Genomic DNA, 18,602 nt, shown 5'->3' with positions numbered 1-18,602 from the left:
TCTATTCCTAATTGAAACTTTTAAAATAAAGAAATGATTGTCAAATTTTGACAAAAAAAGCTATTTGGGTCACAAAAATACAATTATGGGTTTTTTCTTCCATTACCTATTAATATAGTAAATTATGATAATAAACTTCATAATAGCAAGCCATCCTTGCATTCCTATGATTTTTACATTTCAATAAACTTCTAAATTCTATGTGCTGGTATTTTTTTTAAGAATTGTACTTAAGGACATATAGTATAAATAAATAATCAGAGCCAGGCACGGTGGCTCATGCCTGTAATCCCAGTACTTTGGGAGGCTGAGGTGGGCAGATTGCCTGAGCTCAGGAGTTAGAGACCAGCCTGGGCAACACCATGAAACCCCAACTCTACTAAAATACAAAAAATTAGCTGGACGTAGTGGCATGCACCTGTAATCCCAGCTACTTGGGAAGCTGAGGCAGGAGAATTGCTTGAACCCAAGACACAGAGGTTGCAGTGAGCTGAGATTGCACCACTGCACTCCAGCCTGGGAGACAGTGAGAGTATGAAGGAAGGAAGGAAGGAAGGAAGGAAGGAAGGAAGGAAGGAAGGAAGGAAGGAAGGAAGGAAGGAAGGAAGGAAGGAAGGAAGGAGAGAAGGAAAGAGAGAAGGAAGGGAAGGAAAGGAAGGAAAGGAAAGGGAATCAGAATTATCCCTCTCCATACCAGCATTTCTATATTCTTTGGCTCTGTAGGAAAGTTGGTGCTGCTAATACACCTCTAGGATTTATTTGCTGTAAACAAGTAATAATAATAATAGTAGCTCACACTTCTTATAGCATGTACTCTGTAACAGATGATGATCTGAGAGCTTGTTACATAATGCTTTCAATCCTCAGAGCAATCCTGTGAGGCAAGTACTATCATTATTATCGTCATCATTATCTCTGCTTTTCAGACAAGGAAACTGAGCTTGTTCACACAGGTAGTAAGTCACAAAGTCCAAGCAATCTGGCATGACAGTTTGTGTTGTGATTCCCTAAGTCACTCGTTTATTACACCTGCAGCATGTGTTTACTCCCTGCCTCCTATTTTGAAGACACTTCATAATATTTTCCTTTTAAAAAGCAAATGAATACTTTGATGAACATCTAGGTCTATGCAGTAGTTCTAAAATGTGTTTATCTATTTATTCCAGGCACTATTCCCATACAGCTCTCTCCCCAATCTTTCAAAATTTCTGTCCTAACTGCTGTGATCCAGTATGTCAGGCTGAGGGAATATTAAGCTGAGCCCAAGATACTAGCCTAGTCTGATGACATTCTGGCAGAGTCTATGTGGATGCTCCTGGAAAGGCAAGGCCTTAGTAACAAAGGAGAACCGAATATCCAGGTCAGTTGGATGACCAGGCTGTTGCAAACGACGCTACCCAACATGACATGTCTTGTCTGGAAAAGAGAGAAAACTAGCTAGACTAAGATGTGCAGCAAGACATTAGTGCTTGGCCAGTAGAAGGCACAAGAAAATAACCGAGTGCCAACTACAGGCAGACCGTGAGAGCAGGGCAGCATCTGGGAGGTGCTTTTCACACCATATGTCTTTTCCTTTGCCCCAGAGCCCCTGTGGCATTTTTGAGGCGTTAGCCCTTGATTTCTTCTATTACCTGGTTTTCATTAGCCTCCTGAAGCCCCTTTGTGTGGGTTGTAGTGTCCGCTGCAAGGGTGATAAATAGAAGGCATCCCGGTCAATATTTTGGGGAAGAAGCCTTGTGAATGGGCCTGACGGGCCGAGGTTGGGGCCTGGGGAAGGTGGAAGGAATGTTTCCCCTGTAATCCGGCATTTAATCACTGGCGCTGAGGACAACGGAGGCTCCTCCACCCTCCCAAGGCCTGATTTCATTTGGCAAGCCCAACCCTCTTTTGTCAGCCTCACAAGGAGGTCCCACCCCTCCGTGTTCCACACCAGGTTTGCTTCCCAAGTGTCACTGAGATGAAACAGTCAGAACATGGGCTGGGGACTGCTGGGCTCAGCCTCCCTCTGCCACCAGCACCAGCCCTTCCCTCATAGGCCTTTGCGACTCTGTGAATCTATAATTCCAGGAACTTTTATATTTAGCGTTCTCAAAGCAAGTGCAACACGGTGGAATGCGTTTCTATATATATAACTTTTCCTAAGAAAATTATGATTACATTCAAGAGCCAAAGAGTGCCAGATGGTTCCCAGCAATATGAAATGATAAGCATAGCGGTGCTAAAATGAGAGGAAACCTCTCAATGACTTTCATTTCTTCCCTTCTCTTCTAGTCCTTAAGTATTATGGCTATCTAATTTTATGTAATAATTACAGCAAAGATGTGATTTTTTTGTACTTTTTTCTCAGCCAAGTGCTTTTTAATATTGCTATGTTGCTTTCAAAATAATTATGTTAATACTAGATACTTACACTCACGTTCCTATGTTAACATTTATCCTGTCGCTGCACACAAATATAAAGGGATGTCATACTGCAGGATCAGCCCCTGGAACCAGAAAACCTCAGCTTTGTTCTGCTTTTATTCCAACAGTGTGATCTGTGTACCTTAACCACTCTGAACACGTCTCTTCATCCATGAAGTAAGGGTCACAACCGCACCTACATCCCAGGGCCACGGTAAAATCAAAGGAAATGATACATGTGACAGCCGCTTCTGAACTGCAGAGCCAGACAAGTGGTAGTTATTAGTAGCTTGTTTCCCAGTTTTCAATGCTAAAAATAAAGATTATGGCAAACATATTCAAACCCAGAGCATTCAACTCCCTTCAGATGCTTTGTCTAGGATAGATTCCAAAACCCAGGACTATTTGATCAAAAAAATAAATAAATAAACATTGTTATGGTTCTTAGATCAGAATTGCTACCTGCTTTTCAAAGGGTTGAACCAACTTACATTGTAACTGGCTACATCTGGATGTAGCACTTTGCCAAGACCTCACCAGCATAGCAAAACTTCATTTTAAAACAGGTTGGCTAATTATATAAGTTGTCACCATTTGCGTTGTTTAACTACTGGTGAAGTCTGAACATTTTTCATGTTTCCTTATGAAAAACAAGTGGGCTTCAATATGTTTTAAGACCATTTTTAATGCTAATTTCCCATGGTAGGGAGAAAAAGACCATATCATGTAGAGAAACCAACTTGAGCTTTAAAACAACACTTAAGTACAAAAATGTTTGCAGAACTCTATAGTCAATGAGCTCTCCAAAACCAAGAACCCAAGTTCCCACTTTTGTCCTGAAATATATCTGGCCACAATGGTTTATCCTGATCTGGGGCCCAATCCTGCCTCTGTGGTCCTTTTCTGTAGTGTGGATATTAGCTTGTGAAGGCAAGCGACAGAGTCGGGAACTGACATTTTACCGGTGAAAAACGGAGGCTAATGGGGCTAGACTTCAACTAATGGACTAGTCGACAAATATTTATTAGGTGTTATTAAGCACTTACTAAAGCATGGCTTCTACTCTCAAAGAAATAGTAAGACGAAAGGGTTAACAACAGGAAACCATTGTAGAACACAGAACATACTTGAGAACCTGGTGATGATGCCTCCTCGCACCTCAGCAGTCAGGAAATGGAGAAACCATGTCACCTGGAGTGAGCTGGAAAATCTTCAGAGAACAGGTAAAAATTGCTCTGCCAGCCGGGTGCTGTGGCTCACGCCTGTAATCCCAGCACTTTGGGAGGCCGAGGAGGGTGGATCACCTGAGGTTAGGAGTTCGAGACCAGCCTGGCCAACATGGGGAAGCCCCGTCTCTACTAAAAATATAAAAAGTTAGCCAGGTGTGGTGGCACATGCCTGTAATCCCAGCTACTCGAGAGGCTGAAGCACAAGAATCACTTGAACCCAGGAGACGGAGGTTGTGGTGAGCCAAAATTGCACCACTGCACTCCAGCCTGGGGAACAGAGCGAGACTCTGTCTCAAAAAAAAAAAAAAGAAAAAAATTGTCTTGGGTGGGTGACAGCAGAACACAGACAAGAGGAGGAGTCACCTAAAGTCAGGTCACCTAAAGTCTTTAGCACCTAGTCGCTGTGAAGAATTTAAAATTATGACAACTTTTTGGTAATGTGTAGAGAAAAATATTGGTACCAAAAATGTTGACAATGGTTGTATCTGGGGATGAAATTTGGGGAGATTATAATATCTTTCTCTCTATTTTATTTTATTTATTTATTTATTTATAGAGATAGAGTCTCACTATGTCACCTAGGCTGGAATGCAGTGGCATGATCATAGCTCACTACAGCCTCAAACTCCTGGGCTCAGGCGATCGTTCCATCTCAGCCTCCTGAGTAGCTAGGACTACAGGCCCATACCACCATGCCAGGCTAGCTTTTAAATTTTTTTTGTAGAGATCCGGCCTCACTGTGTTGCCCAGGCTGGTCTCAAACTCCTGGCCTTAAGCGATCCTCCAGTTCAACCTCCCAAGGTGCTGGGATTACAGGCATGAGCCATTGTGCCTGGTCCATATTTTTTATAATAACCATAGATGACTCAAATGATAAAGGAACATGATAAAATAGGAAGTAATATTGTGGGCTAACTCAGAAAACTAACAGCCATGTACAACATTTTAATTAGAAAATGTATTTTGAGATCCAAAAATTTTAAAGTACAACCCCGGTATACATAGGGGGTGGGCAGTGTCATTTTTTATGATCCACTGTGATTATACAGCAATCTGAGCATGCCTCTTCAGTACCTACCAAGTACTTCTCTGTACCTACTGAGGTGCTAGAATGATTTTTTGAACATTTGTCTCCAAACGTATCTATCCATGAAAAGAGGCAATACCAAAAGAACTGTTCTGGGAAGTTGAGGAGTGGATAGATGTTTGTTTTTTTAATTATTACATTGGTGCAAAAGTAATTGTGGTTTTGCAATTACTTTTAATGGTGCAATGACATAAAGTGAGCATCTTGTAAATTGAATTGACCTCCAGCTGGGTCATACTCAGACCTAAAGCAGCACTGCCTGTTATTCAGATGCTTTCCAAGACAAGTGGATAAAGGAAGAAGGAAAGAAAGCTTCATTTCAAATCCTGAATTAGGTCCAAAGATACTCCCTAGGAAAGGCATTCGCTTCGGTGTGTTTTCACTGAGGTGCTTGCGTGCTGGAAATACCCTCCCTCCTCTTTCACTCCCTTGCTTCCCCAGTTCTTAGTCACAGGCTCAGGGGACCCTCAGCACCTCTCCTTCCTCCAGCTAAGTAGAAGCCTGTACCGCGACGTAGGTGGCTCCTTGGGTCGGGAGCAGGTGCTGCGAGCCCGGGAGGCCTCCTAGTGGACACTGGCTACCTTGCGGGAAAGCCTGCGTGTCTGGTTGGTGCGCAGAGAAACATTGCCATCTAGTGGAAGAAAGAGCAACGCTCTCATTTCTTTTCTTGAGTTAATGGGGTGTAACTGTGGATTGGATGTTGAGAGCCGTCTCACTGTTGGGCTGATCACATTTAACTTTCCTAGGAAAAGTTTTTATCATCTTCTTCCTACCTTAAAATTTGTACTTCAGTAAATTTAAAGAAATACAATTGGGCGCTTCATTCCCAGGGAAATTACCAGAAACCACCTAAGCTAGACAGGAAAAGAAATGAAGAGAAAATAGAGGTTATCTGTAGTTCATGATGAACTTGCTGTTTCCCTCATTATCACTTGTACTTTTCTTTGTACTTTTCTCTTGTTTATGTATCTAGGATAACTCATTTGTCCAACACTTCACCAAATCCAGCCCCATGGACTCAGTCAGATTCCATAGGTGAAGAACAGAAGCTCATATTAGCAAAGCTTCCTTGTGTGGTGTTCTGATTTGATGATCTTTTTTTTTTGGAAACATACTATCAAGCAACCACTGTTGGCCATGTGAGGTGGCTCACGCCTGTAATCCCAACACTTTGGGAGGCCGAGATGGGAGAATCTCTTGACACCAGGAGTTTGAGACCAGCCTGGGCAACATAGCAAGACCCTCATCACTACAAAATATTTAAAAATTAGCTGAGTGTGGTGGCATGCAACTTGTAGTCCTAGCAGTCGTGAGGCTGAGGTGGGAGGATCGCTTGAGCCCAGGAGTTGGAGGCTGCAGTGAGCTATGATTGCACCACTGCATTCCAGTCTGGGTGACCCAGCAAGATCCCATCTCCACAAAACAAACCTCAGAAAGCTTAGAATTAAAATGAAGGAGGCGATTGGGATAAAAAACAAATTCATGATGGAGTAAGATAATAAATACAAACCTAAATATACCATAATAATATTAATGGATCAAATTCCCACAGTAAAAACAGATTGGATTTAAAAATCAGTTATATTTGGCTGGGCACAGTGGCTCACACCTGTAATCCCAGCACTTTGGGAGGCCAAGGCAGGCAGATCACCTGAGGTCAGGAGTTCGAGACCAGTTGACCAACATAGAGAAACCCTGTCTCTACTAAAAATACAAAATTAGCCAGGCGTGGTGGCACATGCCTGTAATCCCAGCTACTTGGGAGCCTGAGGCAGGAGAATAGCTTGAACCTGGAAGGCCAGAGGTTGCGAAACTCCGTCTAAAAAAAAAAAAAAAGCTGGAACAAATAGCATATTATTGCAGCTGTAACATTTTATGTCTTTGCCACAACAACTGGTTTTCCGCAGTAATTTTGCTATTATGCTATGATTTTTATTAGAAAATGTATTACTGCCATCTTAATTTTCTTAGCCAGTGTAACACATTTATGGCTTTTCTGCTTTTGCAAAGTGGCATTTCAAATACTGAATAATAACTTTTTTTAATTCTATAAATCCTGGATGAAATTTAAACCATAAATTTCATTTCTGAATAATCAAATCAGAACATGACTGCAACTGTTTCATCCCCTAAAGGCAGTAAAATTCCATGAGTTTGTAAAAACGTTATTGTGGGCAAGTCACACAAGGGGTAGTTTAATGATCTGAAACGTCCAGGGTTTGCTATTTCTTCCCCAATAGTCCTTTTTTTTTTTTTTTTTTCTAAGATGGAGTCTCACTCTGTTGCCCAGGCTGAAGTGCAGTGGCATGATCTCAGCTCACTGCAACCTTTGCCTCCCGGGTTCAAGCTATTCTCCTGCCTAAGCCTCCCAAGTAGCTGGGATTACAGGCTCCTTCCACCACACCCAGCTAATTTATGTATTTTTAGTAGAGATGGGGTTTTCACCATATTGACCAGGCTGGTCGTGAACTCCTGATCTCATGATCTGCCCTCCTCAGTCTCCCAAAGTGCTGGGAGGCGCAAAGTGCAGGCGTGAGCCACCACACCCGGCCTCTTCCCCAATATTCTTGAAGAGGTTTATAACAACACCGACTCTCATATCTGACGGCTACTTGTTGGGAAAAATCAAGGAATGAGGAAGAATTTGAATGAGGAATGCAGGGAGAAATCAAGGAATGAGGAAGAGTTTGAATGAGGAATGCAGGTGGCTTTTTCGCCATCCTTTTGCCTAGTGACCCCCTTTTTCACCAAGACAAGGGGCTGGTTTTTGTTTCTGGTTTTATCACATCAGATTCCGGCTCATAACAAAAGCAGTCAGTCTCCTGTTGCTGCTTCACGGATAGCGCCTCCAACAGGCATTGATTTTTTGTTGTTGTTGTTAATGGTCTGAAACTTCTAGTAGTAATGGGATGGAAGGAGTGTCAGCATTCACTCCTGACTAATAGAACAGTCTGGAAAGACAAGTGTTGTTGGTAAACCGTAGGGACGTGAGAATCAAGCGTCACCAGTAGGTGGAGGACTTGATCAGAAATACACAGGCCTTGGGGCCTATGTGGAGTTGCCTGCTCAGCTATGGCTTGAAGCAGAATCCGAGGCGATGTTCATGGTCCAGACAGTTTGGCAAATATCAGGGTGTGGTTATGTAGATGAGGCACAAGGCTAACTGGAAGTGTCGGACATAAGTGAAAGATGGTACCAGGAGGTTGAAACTGAGTCCTACAGGCACCCTCCCTTGGGTGCACCCCAGTTATTCCTGTGCACCCTCATAGTCTTCTGAGCCAGGGCTCTCTCCCTGGCTCGATGGCTGATGCTCCAGAACACACCATATATGAAACTCTCAGTGGATTCCAGGCACCCGTCCTTTAGTAGGCAGCTAGCAGATCCCCAGCTTAGCTGAAGGCACAGGTTTGATGGAGATTCAGAAACTAAGCCCAGCAAGTTCCCTCATCACTGGCTCTCCACCTGGATACATAAATAACCTATTACAACGGTTGTTTAAATACTAGAGCTAGTTCATTGCCCAGATCTCCTGTGTGTCCTCTCCCTTTTTCTTTTTTTTGAGTCAGAGTCTCGTTCTGTTGCCTATGCTGGAGTGCAGTGGTGCGATCTTGGCTCACTGCAAGCTTCACCTCCCGGGTTCACACCATTCTCCTGCCTCAACCTCCCGAGTAGCTGGGACTGCAGGTGCCCGCCACCACACCCAGCTAATTTTTTGTATTTTTAGTAGAGACGGGGTTTCACCGTGTTAGTCAGGATGGTCTCGATCTCCTGACGTCATGATCCACCTGCCTCGGCCTCCCAAAGTGCTGGGATTATAGGTGTGAGCCACGGCGCCCAGCCTCCCTCCCTCTTAGACGTATATTTTGCACATTGAGCTCTTTGCACAATCAGGGTTAACAAGCAAATAGCTGGTAGAGGAAGGGTGAATTGGCTCTCTCTGCTTCAGCTGGGACATCCATCTTCTTCTGCCCTTGGACATGAGCTCTCCAACTTCACAGGCCTTTAGGCTCAGACCTAGACTCACATCATTGGTTCCTCTGGGTCTCAGGCTTTTGGGCTCAGACTGATACTGTACTTGGCTTTCCTGGACCTTCGACTTGCAAATGGCAGATGAAGGGATTTCTCAGCCTCCACAATTATGTGAGCTAATCCCTCATCATAAATCCCTTTCTATACATTTCTATATAGCCTATCAGTTCTGTTTCTCTAATACATTTTATTTCTGACTTCTTCAATTACTTCTTCTTTAACAGCTTTAATGAGACATAATTCAAATACTACACAATTCACCCATGTAAAGTGCAAACTTCGTTGGTTTTAGTATATTCACAGAATTGTGTAACCATCAACACAATCAATTTTAGAAGTTTTTCATAACCCCAAAAATAAGCCCCATACGCATTAGCAGTTATTCCCCGTTTCATCTCACCTCCAGCCCTAGGCAATCGCCAATCTACTTTCTGTCTCTATGGATTTTTCTCTTCTGGACATTTCATATAAATGAAATCATACCATATGTGGTGCTTTCACACTGGCTTTTTGCACTTAATGTTTCAAGGTTTATCCATATGGCAGTATGTATCAGTACAGCATTCTCTTTCAGTGCTGAATAATATTCCATTGTATACCACATTTTATTTATCCATTCATCGGTTGATGGGCATAGGTTGTTGCCACTGTTGGGGTATGATGATGTTGCTATGAACGTTCATGTACAAGTTTTTGTGTGAGCATGTGTTTCACTTCTCTTGGGTACATACCTTCCAGTGGAATTGCCTGGTCATATGGTAACTCTATCTCTAACCTTTCAAGGAACTGTCAGACTGTTTTCCAAAGTGGCTGCACCATCTATTACAGGCTGGGCATCCCTAATCTTAAAATTTCACATCCAAAATATTCCAAAATCTGAAACTTTTTAAGCACCAACATGATGCCACAAGTGGAAGATTTCTCACCTGACCTCGTGTGATGGGTCACAGTCAAAATGCAGGTGCACAATGATGAAGATAACGTGGTTAACGCTGCAGAAAATTTGCCTCTAGACGACATAATGAAAACGTATGATGGGCTCATTGAAGGACCAGAGCACCACGCATTCATAACAGAACAAGAAATCATATCCGGTTTATAAAGTCAAACAGAGACTTCTAAGACAAGAACAATTTACGCTTGACATTTATGCTTTAATGAGGCAGATGATTCTGGAGGAAACATCTTTAAAAGCCATCCAGCAGAATGCCTCATGAGCCCCAGAGGACCCACTTCCTGGTCTCTCAATTGCTTCTGAAGTTTCTTCTCATCTAAAAAAATAAAATACAGTGCACAGTAACCTCTTCATCAAAACACAGCATCGTACGTGGAGACTGGAAACCTGCTGTTGTTTGTTGCTACTGCTGTTTAGCAGCTGATCCAGCTATTGCAGGAATGCTACTGAGAAGCTTGGTTGCCCTGAACACACTATGTTTTCACTGTATTTATGGCATTCCATATTTTCTTTTCTTTTTTTTTATTATACTTTAAGTTCTAGGGTACGTGTGCACAGCATGCAGGTTTGATACATAGGTATACATGGGCCTTGTTGGTTTGCTGCACCCATCAAGTCATCATTTACATCAGGTATTTCTCCTAATGCTCTCCCTCCCCCTTCCCCCTCCCCACAATAGGTCCTGGTGTGTGATGTTCCCCTTCCTGTGTCCAAGTGATCTCATTGTTCAGTTCCCACCTATGAGTAAGAACATGCAGTGTTTGGTTTTCTGTCCTCGTGATAGTTTGCTGAGAATGATGGTTTCCAGCTTCATCCATGTCCCTGCAAAGGACATGAGCTCATCCTTTTTCATAGTTGCATAGTATTCCATGGTGTATATGTGCCACATTTTCTTAATCCAGTCTATCACTGATGGACATTTTGCTGGTTCCAAGTCTTTGCTATTGTGAGTAGTGCCACAATAAACATATGTGTGCATGTGTCTTTATAGTAGCACGATTTATAATCCTTTGGGTATATACCCAGTAATGGGATTGCTAGGTCAAATGGTAATTATAGTTCTAGATCCTTGAGGAATCACCACACTGTCTTCCACAAAAGTTGAACTAATTTACACTCCCACCAACAGTGTAAAAGCATTCCTATTTCTCCACATCCTCTCCAGCACCTGTTGTTTCCTGACTTTTTAATGGTTGCATTTCTAACTGGTGTGAGATGGTATCTCACTGTGGTTTTGCTTTGCATTTCTCTGATGACCAGTGATGATGAGCACATCGTCGTGTGTCTGTTGGCTGCATAGATGTCTTCTTTTGAGAAGTGTCTGTTCATATCCTTTGCCCACTTTTTGATGGGGTTGTTTGTTTCTTTCTCGTAAATTTGTTTGAGTTCTTTGTGGATTCTGGATATTAGCCCTTTGTCAGATGGGTAGATTGCAAAAATTTTCTCCCATTCTGTAGGTTGCCTGTTCACTCTGATGGCAGTTTCTTGTGCTGTGCAGAAGCTCTTTAGTTTAATTAGATCCCATTTGTTTATTTTGGCTTTTGTTGCCATTGCTTTTGGTGTTTTAGTCATGAAGTCCTTGCCCATGCCTATGTCCTGAACGGTATTGGATGGCATGCCATATTTTCTACTGGTCAGTACTCATGTGCAAATAAGTGTAAGAAAATGATTTTTATTTATTTATTTATTTATTTTAAGACAGAGTCTCACTCTGTCGCCCAGGCTGGAGTGCAGTGGCATGATCTTGGCTCACCACAACCTCCACCTCCTGGGTTCAAGCGATTCTCCTGCCTCAGCCTCCCAAGTAGCTGGGATTACAGGCCTGTGCCACCACACCCAGCTAATTTTTTGTACTTTTAGTAGAGACGGGGTTTCACCATGTTAGCCAGGGTGGTCTTGATCTCCTGACCTCATGATCTGCCCTCCTCGGCCTCCCAAAGTGCTGGGATTACAGGCGTGAGCCACTGCGCCTGGCCAAAAATGATTCTTATCACTAGCATATACATGCAGAGCCTGGAATAACAGTGATGCCAAACAGCAATGTCCACATGGGTGACTGAGATAGTGACACTTGCTTTCAGATGGTTCAATGTACACAAACTGTGTTTCATGCAAAACATTATTTAAAATATTGTATAAAACTACTTTAAGGCTATGTGTGTCAGGTGTATTTGAAACATAAGTGGATGTCATGTTTAGATTTGGGTCCCATCCCCTATATCTCTCATTATGTACATGCAAATATTTCAAAATCCAAAGAGCATCTGAAATCCAAAATACTTCTGGTCCCAAGGATTTTGGATAAGGGAAACTTAGCCTGTACTTCTTATCTTAAATGTTTATTTACTATTCAAATAATTTTTACCTCGTTTTCCTATGGTTTTATATTTTAAAACGTATTAATCCCATATAGACTTCATTCAATACATAGTGACAATCTATATATTTGGATTTTCCTCCAAATTCATAGCCAGTGATTCCAAATTATTGCTGAGTAATCCTTAATCTCCTCAGTAACATGTATTTTCTTCTTTTATATATCAATTCAAAACAATGTTTTTTAGACACAAGGTCTCACTGTGTTGCTCAGGCTGGCCTCGAGCTCCTGGGCTCCAGTGATTGTCCCAAATAGCTGAGACTACAGGTGTGCACCGCCACCTGTGGTTACAGTCTGCCTCTGTTCATGTCAGTACTGCACTATTTCAGTGACTGCTATTTTGGTTTTTGTGTTTTGGTTTTTTTCTGTTTGTTTGTTTTGTTTGTTTGTTTTTGAGACAGAGCCTTGCTCTATTGCCCAGGTGGATCTCAGCTCACTGCAACCCCCAACTCCTGGTTCAAGGATTCTAGTGCCTCAGCCTCCCAAGTTGCTGGGATAACAGGTGCCTGCCACCACTTCCAGTCAATTTTTGAATTTTTAATAGAGACAGAGTTTTGCCATGTTAGCCAGGCTGGTCTTGAACTCCTGGCCTCGAGTGATCCACCCACCTCAACCTCCCAAAGTATCATTTTGTTTTAATAAGTCAAATGACTAATCCTCCCTTATCATTCTTCATTTTTTGAATATTTTCTTTATTATCTCATTGAACTTCAGAATACTTGTATCAACTCCTTTGATACTTGTATCAATTTCCATTGGATTTTTAAAATCACTCTTGAATTAGCTCTCTAAATTAATTTGAGAGAAGTTGTTCTTTCCGGCTGGGCGCAGTGGCTCACACCTGTAATCCCAGCACTTTGGAAGGCTAACACAGGCTGATTGCTTGAGCCTAGGAGTCTGAGACCACTATGGGCAACATAGCAAAACTCTATCTCTACAAAAAAATATAAAAATTAGCTGGGCATGGTGGTGCATGCCTGTGGTCCCAGCTATTGGGAGGCTGAAATGGCATGATTGCTTGAGGCTAGGAGGTCGAGGCTACAGTGAGCCGAGATCACACCACTGCACTCCAGCCTAGGTGACAGAGCGAGACCCTGTCTCAAAAAAAAAAAAAAAAAGTTATTATTTCTACAATATTTAATTATTACACCTTGAAACATGCTTTTTCTGCAGGAGAAATTTCAAACTACAATTTCCAGTACTTGATGATTCGTTGGCTCTGTGGAGTAAAGAAGGAAGAGTCAAAATGTTTCTGAGATTTTTGGTCTAAGAGAGTTTGGAACTCAGAAAAGCTTCATAGGAGCCAAAAGAGCAAGGGTTATCTGCTAAGGGTTATCAGAAAGAAAAGGCGAGAAGAGTGTTACTCTTAAGGGTGGAAAAACAGCCAATGTCTCAAAATTCCCAGAAGATAGATTCAGCCATACATAAGAAATTATTTTACATAATAGAGCTCTCCAAAAATGAAAAAAAAAAAAAAGCTGCTGTGTAAGGAGGCAAGCCTTTCATCTCTGGAAGCATCCAAACTGAGGATAGATTACCAATAAGTGTCAATAAGACAGCCCTCTTATTTCTAATCATCTGTGTTGAGTTTATTCTCCAAGCGGGGGTGATCGTCATATAACTGAAACAAGTGACTAGAACTCATGAAGAAGAGCAGGGTTAAGGACAACACTTTAGGAGCTGCTCAAAAAAAGGAAAAATAGGCCGGGCGCCATGGCTGACGCCTGTAATCCCAGCATTTTGGGAGGCCGAGGCGGGTGGATCACTTGAGGTCAGGAGTTCAAGACCAGCCTGGCCAATGTGGCAAAAACCTGTCTGTACTAAAAATACAAAAATTAGCTGGCTGTGGTGGTGCTTGCCTGTAATCCCAGCTACTCGGGAGGCTGAGGCAGGAGAATCGCTTGAACCCGGGAAGTGGAGGTTGCAGTGAGCTGAGATGGTGCCACTGCACTCCAGCCTGAGCAAGAGAAGGAGACTCCATCTCAAAAAAAAAAACAAAAACAAAAAAAAAGAGAAAGAAGGCCCAAAGGAGAGAAAGAGACAGAGAGAGAGAGAGGATGTGACCAGTAAAATAATATAAGTACCAGGAAAGTTATAGATTCGTGGATGACAGTGGAGGACCAAGGAAAGGTTGGCTAATAGTCAGGTACCACAAATAAGAGAAGTACAGTAAGGCCAAGTAAGTTGTGAGAGGACTTGGAGAGTGAAGTTCCATTAGATCTATGCAACAGTGAAATGACAGCTAAGTGGCACTCTAGAGTCAAGTGACAGTTTATGCATTTCAGAATGAGGAGGCCATACACATCTGAAGTCCAAAGAGCCGACAGCAGGGATTAAGAGATAGAAAGTACAGGAGATTCCTGACATTTATGCTTTAATATCTATGGTTCTTACCATTTGTCATCGACCTCTACAGTCCAAACCATGTTGTAATTTTTAAATTTTGCCAAGGCACACACTGGAATCACATCCGCTGAGAAACTGCTGCACAAGAGTGAGTCACTTATTTGGAGAGCGTGCCTAGTTAGCTGCCCAACATCTGTATCATATCATGCCTTTGTTATTCTCTGCTAATCGTACATGCTATAACTATCGTGAAGTGAGAGGGACTCTGCTGCTTTGTAGATTCAGATAAGTGCATGGGTAATGTCGCCACTAAGATGACGTATGATGACTACTTTAGTTCTTTAAAAACCACCTAAAGAGACTGAAGATATCACTTTGACGCTTCAGGTATTCTTCCGGATGCAGGTAATTCCATACGAGGGGTACTCTGAAAAGAGGGATTTTCAAAGCTCTAAGGATACATTTCTTAAAACTATCAAGATCAAAATTCTACGTATTGGAAGAGGTGAGGCCATCACTAGAGAAGAAACGCAGGAGTTGGGAAGGGCTGCTTTTAGCTCACAGGTAGAAGAATGTATTTCAGAATCTGGAAAGAAGAAAGAATGTGGCTTAGCCTGATTTCCCCAGAAAGTAGAATATCAGAAAAGCATATACATATACATATATGCAAGCACTGTATTGGGAACTCCGATGCCTAGAAGCAAGAGTGAGGGAGAGGAAAGCGGTGAGAGGCAGCCCAAGGTAGATTATTGCTTAATTCTGTGAACCACTGAGAAGCCACAAGGCACGCATCTCAAGACTGTCTGTCTGGGTTGAGAAAGGAGGAGGCATTTATCCATCAGCTCGAACCCCTCATTGGTCAGAGGATCACTCCATGGAGGCATTAACTCCCTGGAACTGCAGGTTGCATTCATGAGACTACTCAGGAGTGTTTGTAGCATCTGTCCCAGGCTGCAGAGATGACAGAGAAGGCTTCGGATGGGAGGTGAGAGGGGCTTGCAAGTGAGTTCTACATACTAACTACATACATGAGCTGGTCAGGCTCATGGCAGAGCTGTCACTACAGTGGCAGCTGGAATCAAAGACAGGTGTGGCTGAAAGGAGCTGAGGCAGTGCTTACGAGGTGTCTGATTCAAGAAGTTCATGTTCTAAGAAGTATATGGGTGTGAGCAGGATGGTGAGAAAGCCCCGGTCCGATTCCTGGCTCCTCTCAGACGCAAAGCCGTCTCACGAGGCTGGGGATGCCGTGACAGGAGTGAGTATGTGATACAAGTGGAGAAGAGTTATCACAGCTACTGGGCCAGAACTGCCAGGAAGACTTTTGGGATCACATCAGGGGTTCTCAGGAAACCAAGCATTAGGAATTCTTAGTTCTCTGCATTTTCTCCATGAGTGCCTGCACCCTAAAGTGGATGCTGAGGAAGCAGACCATGAGAGGACCCAGAGTGGATTTGCAGAGGGCAAAGGTCATAGGTAGGGGTCACCCCGGTAGGGGTCAGGGCAGTGTGGATGCAGCAGGGCAGGGAGAGCCGAGGGTGGATGGAAGAGGTAAGGCCGGAGGCCCTGATATCTAGAGACACTGTGAGGATGGAGCAGGGAGAAGGAACACACGCAGAGCCCTGCGCAAGCTCTGGGGCCCAGCAAGGCCGTGAGGTGAGGACATGGGTGCTGACATCCTGCAGTGAGCTGAGAATACAGATGTTGAAGTTACCAAAGAAGGAAGGGGAAGGGAAGTTGGGAAGGAACGAGAGAGCCTGAGATGACTCCTGAAGCTGCCCCGGATGGAAGACACAGTAATAGAAGACACTGGTAGTGATTTGGAGGCAGTTAAGTAGGGGGTGGTAGAGACTCCAGATGAGAATCCATGAACAGAGGGTGTCAGAAACAGTGGAATTTGAAGTCTTGTGGTAACAGATTTTTTTTTTTTCTTTTTCAGAGACAGGGTCTTGCTCTGTCACCCAGGCTGGAGTGCAATGGTGCAATCTTGGCTCACTGCAGCCTCGACCTCCTGGGCTCAAGAGATCCTCCCACCTCAGCCTCCTGAGTAGCTGGGACTATAGGTGGGCACCTCTACACCTGGCTAGTTTTTTACTTTTTGCAGAAACAGTGTCTCACTATGTTGCTCAGGCTGGTCTCAAACTCCTGTCTTCAAGTGCTCCTCCCATCTCAGCCTCCCAAAGTGCTGGGATTACAGACATGAGCTACCATGCCAGGCCCAAGGTAAAAGATTGTAAGGAACACATGTTAGTGAACAATCAAGCAATATTTGCTTCACTGCAGACTTACACCACACGTTATTTCTGGAAGATCAGTTGTAGAGGAGGGTGTGGGTTTTCACTTTTGTTTAATACATTGGATATTATCTGAATGTGCTATCAGAAACCTGCATTGCTTTTATGATAAAAATAAAAGGAAGAAAGAAAACAAATTGGTCAAGGACAAAGCTAGAATTCCATCTCATCGTGAACAAACACTTGTCCGCCACCCATTGGCTCCACAGCTGAACAAAACAGGCAGTCTGAGGTGTGGTTTTATTAACCTTCCCAATACTCATTGCTGCTAAATCAACTTAAACTATGTGACCCAGTTAACACAAAGAGCCAGCGGAAGTAAACGCTTTAAAAAGACAAGGAGATATAAAGCCTGGGGTAAATGTTTAACATGCCATGCACAGAGACCGAGCCACATTCCATCGGCAGCTGCGGGTTTGGCCTTCAAGTTTCCAGGGAAGTACCTGGCTCTTCACACTCTCTGCCTTCAGCCAGGAACCCCACTAAGCAAGAGGTCCTGGAAGGCATCTGGGTCATAAATAGAGAAAGTGACAAGGAGTAATCAATATAATAGCTACCATTTCTGGCTGCCTTCTTTGTGCGTGGTTTACACTAAATACCTTATGCTGCTTATCTTAGTCATTAAAATAAAGGAGTAGAAGAGATGATACCAGCAAACTCCCACTTACCTTGTAAGTGGCTTCTTTATAGCAAGGCCATTCTCACCTTGCTATAAAGAAATGCCTGAGGCCGGGTAATTTATGAAGACAAGAGGTTGAATTGTCTCATGGTTCTGTGGGCTGAACAGGAAACATAGCAGCATCTGCTTGGCTTCTGAAGAGGCCTCAGGAAACTTACCATTGTGGAGAAGGTGAATGGGGAGCAGGTGTGTCCCATGGGGGAAGCAGGAATAGGTGTGGGGAAGTGCCACACACTTTTAAACAACCAGATCTCACGAGAACTCACTATCGTGAGGACAGTATCAAGCATTCAAGAGAAATCCACCCACATGACCCGATCACCTCCCATCAGGCCCGACCTCCAACATTGGGGATTACAATTCAACATGATATTTGGGCGGGGACACATATCCAAACTCTGTCACCTTGTATTGGCCAGAATGAAAGCACTAGTATATAATGCAGGGTTCTTGGTTACAGGCAACAGAGTCTACTCCAGCTGGTTTAGACCAACCAGGAATTTCTTCAGATGTGCAGATACTTCCTTGAGTCATTGGAAGGACTGAAGAAATGGATTCTAGACTGAACTCCGAAAGTCATCATAGAATTGGACCATCATGGGAGCTACTACCTGATCCACCATCAGGAAGTTGCTGAATTAAGAGGCCACATTCTCCAACAGGAAGTTAGTGCCACAGTTCTCAGCTCTTGAGCCATGCCACATGGGCCACAACCAGTCCACAACTCAGTCGGAAGGCCACCCCCACCACAGACCATGCCATAGCTGCTGAGACCCTAGCCAGCAAGAGATTCCCAGTACTCTCCTCTCTCTCCTCACTTAATTCATTCCCAAAGTCTCAGGGTCCTCTCTCCACATGACTTCGTTCTGAGTCAAGTATAAATAATAAAACTTAAATCCCATCTGAAACCTCAGCTTCAAGAGACTCTGGTGTGTTGAATTATAGAGATTTCCAGTCTCTACAATAGAGGCAGGCAAGAAAGAAAGATGTAGAAACAGAGGTTGAGTACGCCAAACCATTGGATTAGCCACAGTTGCTCTGGAAAGGTGGGGCACTCGGTGTATCTTTGGCCAGCCTTTCCCTCCCTCATCTTCAGGCATCCAGTGCACATATATTATCTCATTTTTTCCTCAGTTCTGCCTTTCAACAAAGTATTATTATACCCACTTTATAGATAAGGAAACTGAGGCTCATAAAGTTTAAATA

Source organism: Macaca nemestrina, chromosome 4 (assembly GCF_043159975.1).
Source record: "Macaca nemestrina isolate mMacNem1 chromosome 4, mMacNem.hap1, whole genome shotgun sequence".
In the NCBI taxonomy this organism is placed as follows: domain Eukaryota; kingdom Metazoa; phylum Chordata; class Mammalia; order Primates; family Cercopithecidae; genus Macaca; species Macaca nemestrina.
The sequence above is the reverse complement of the archived record's forward strand: the minus strand, read 5'-3'. Positions refer to the sequence as shown.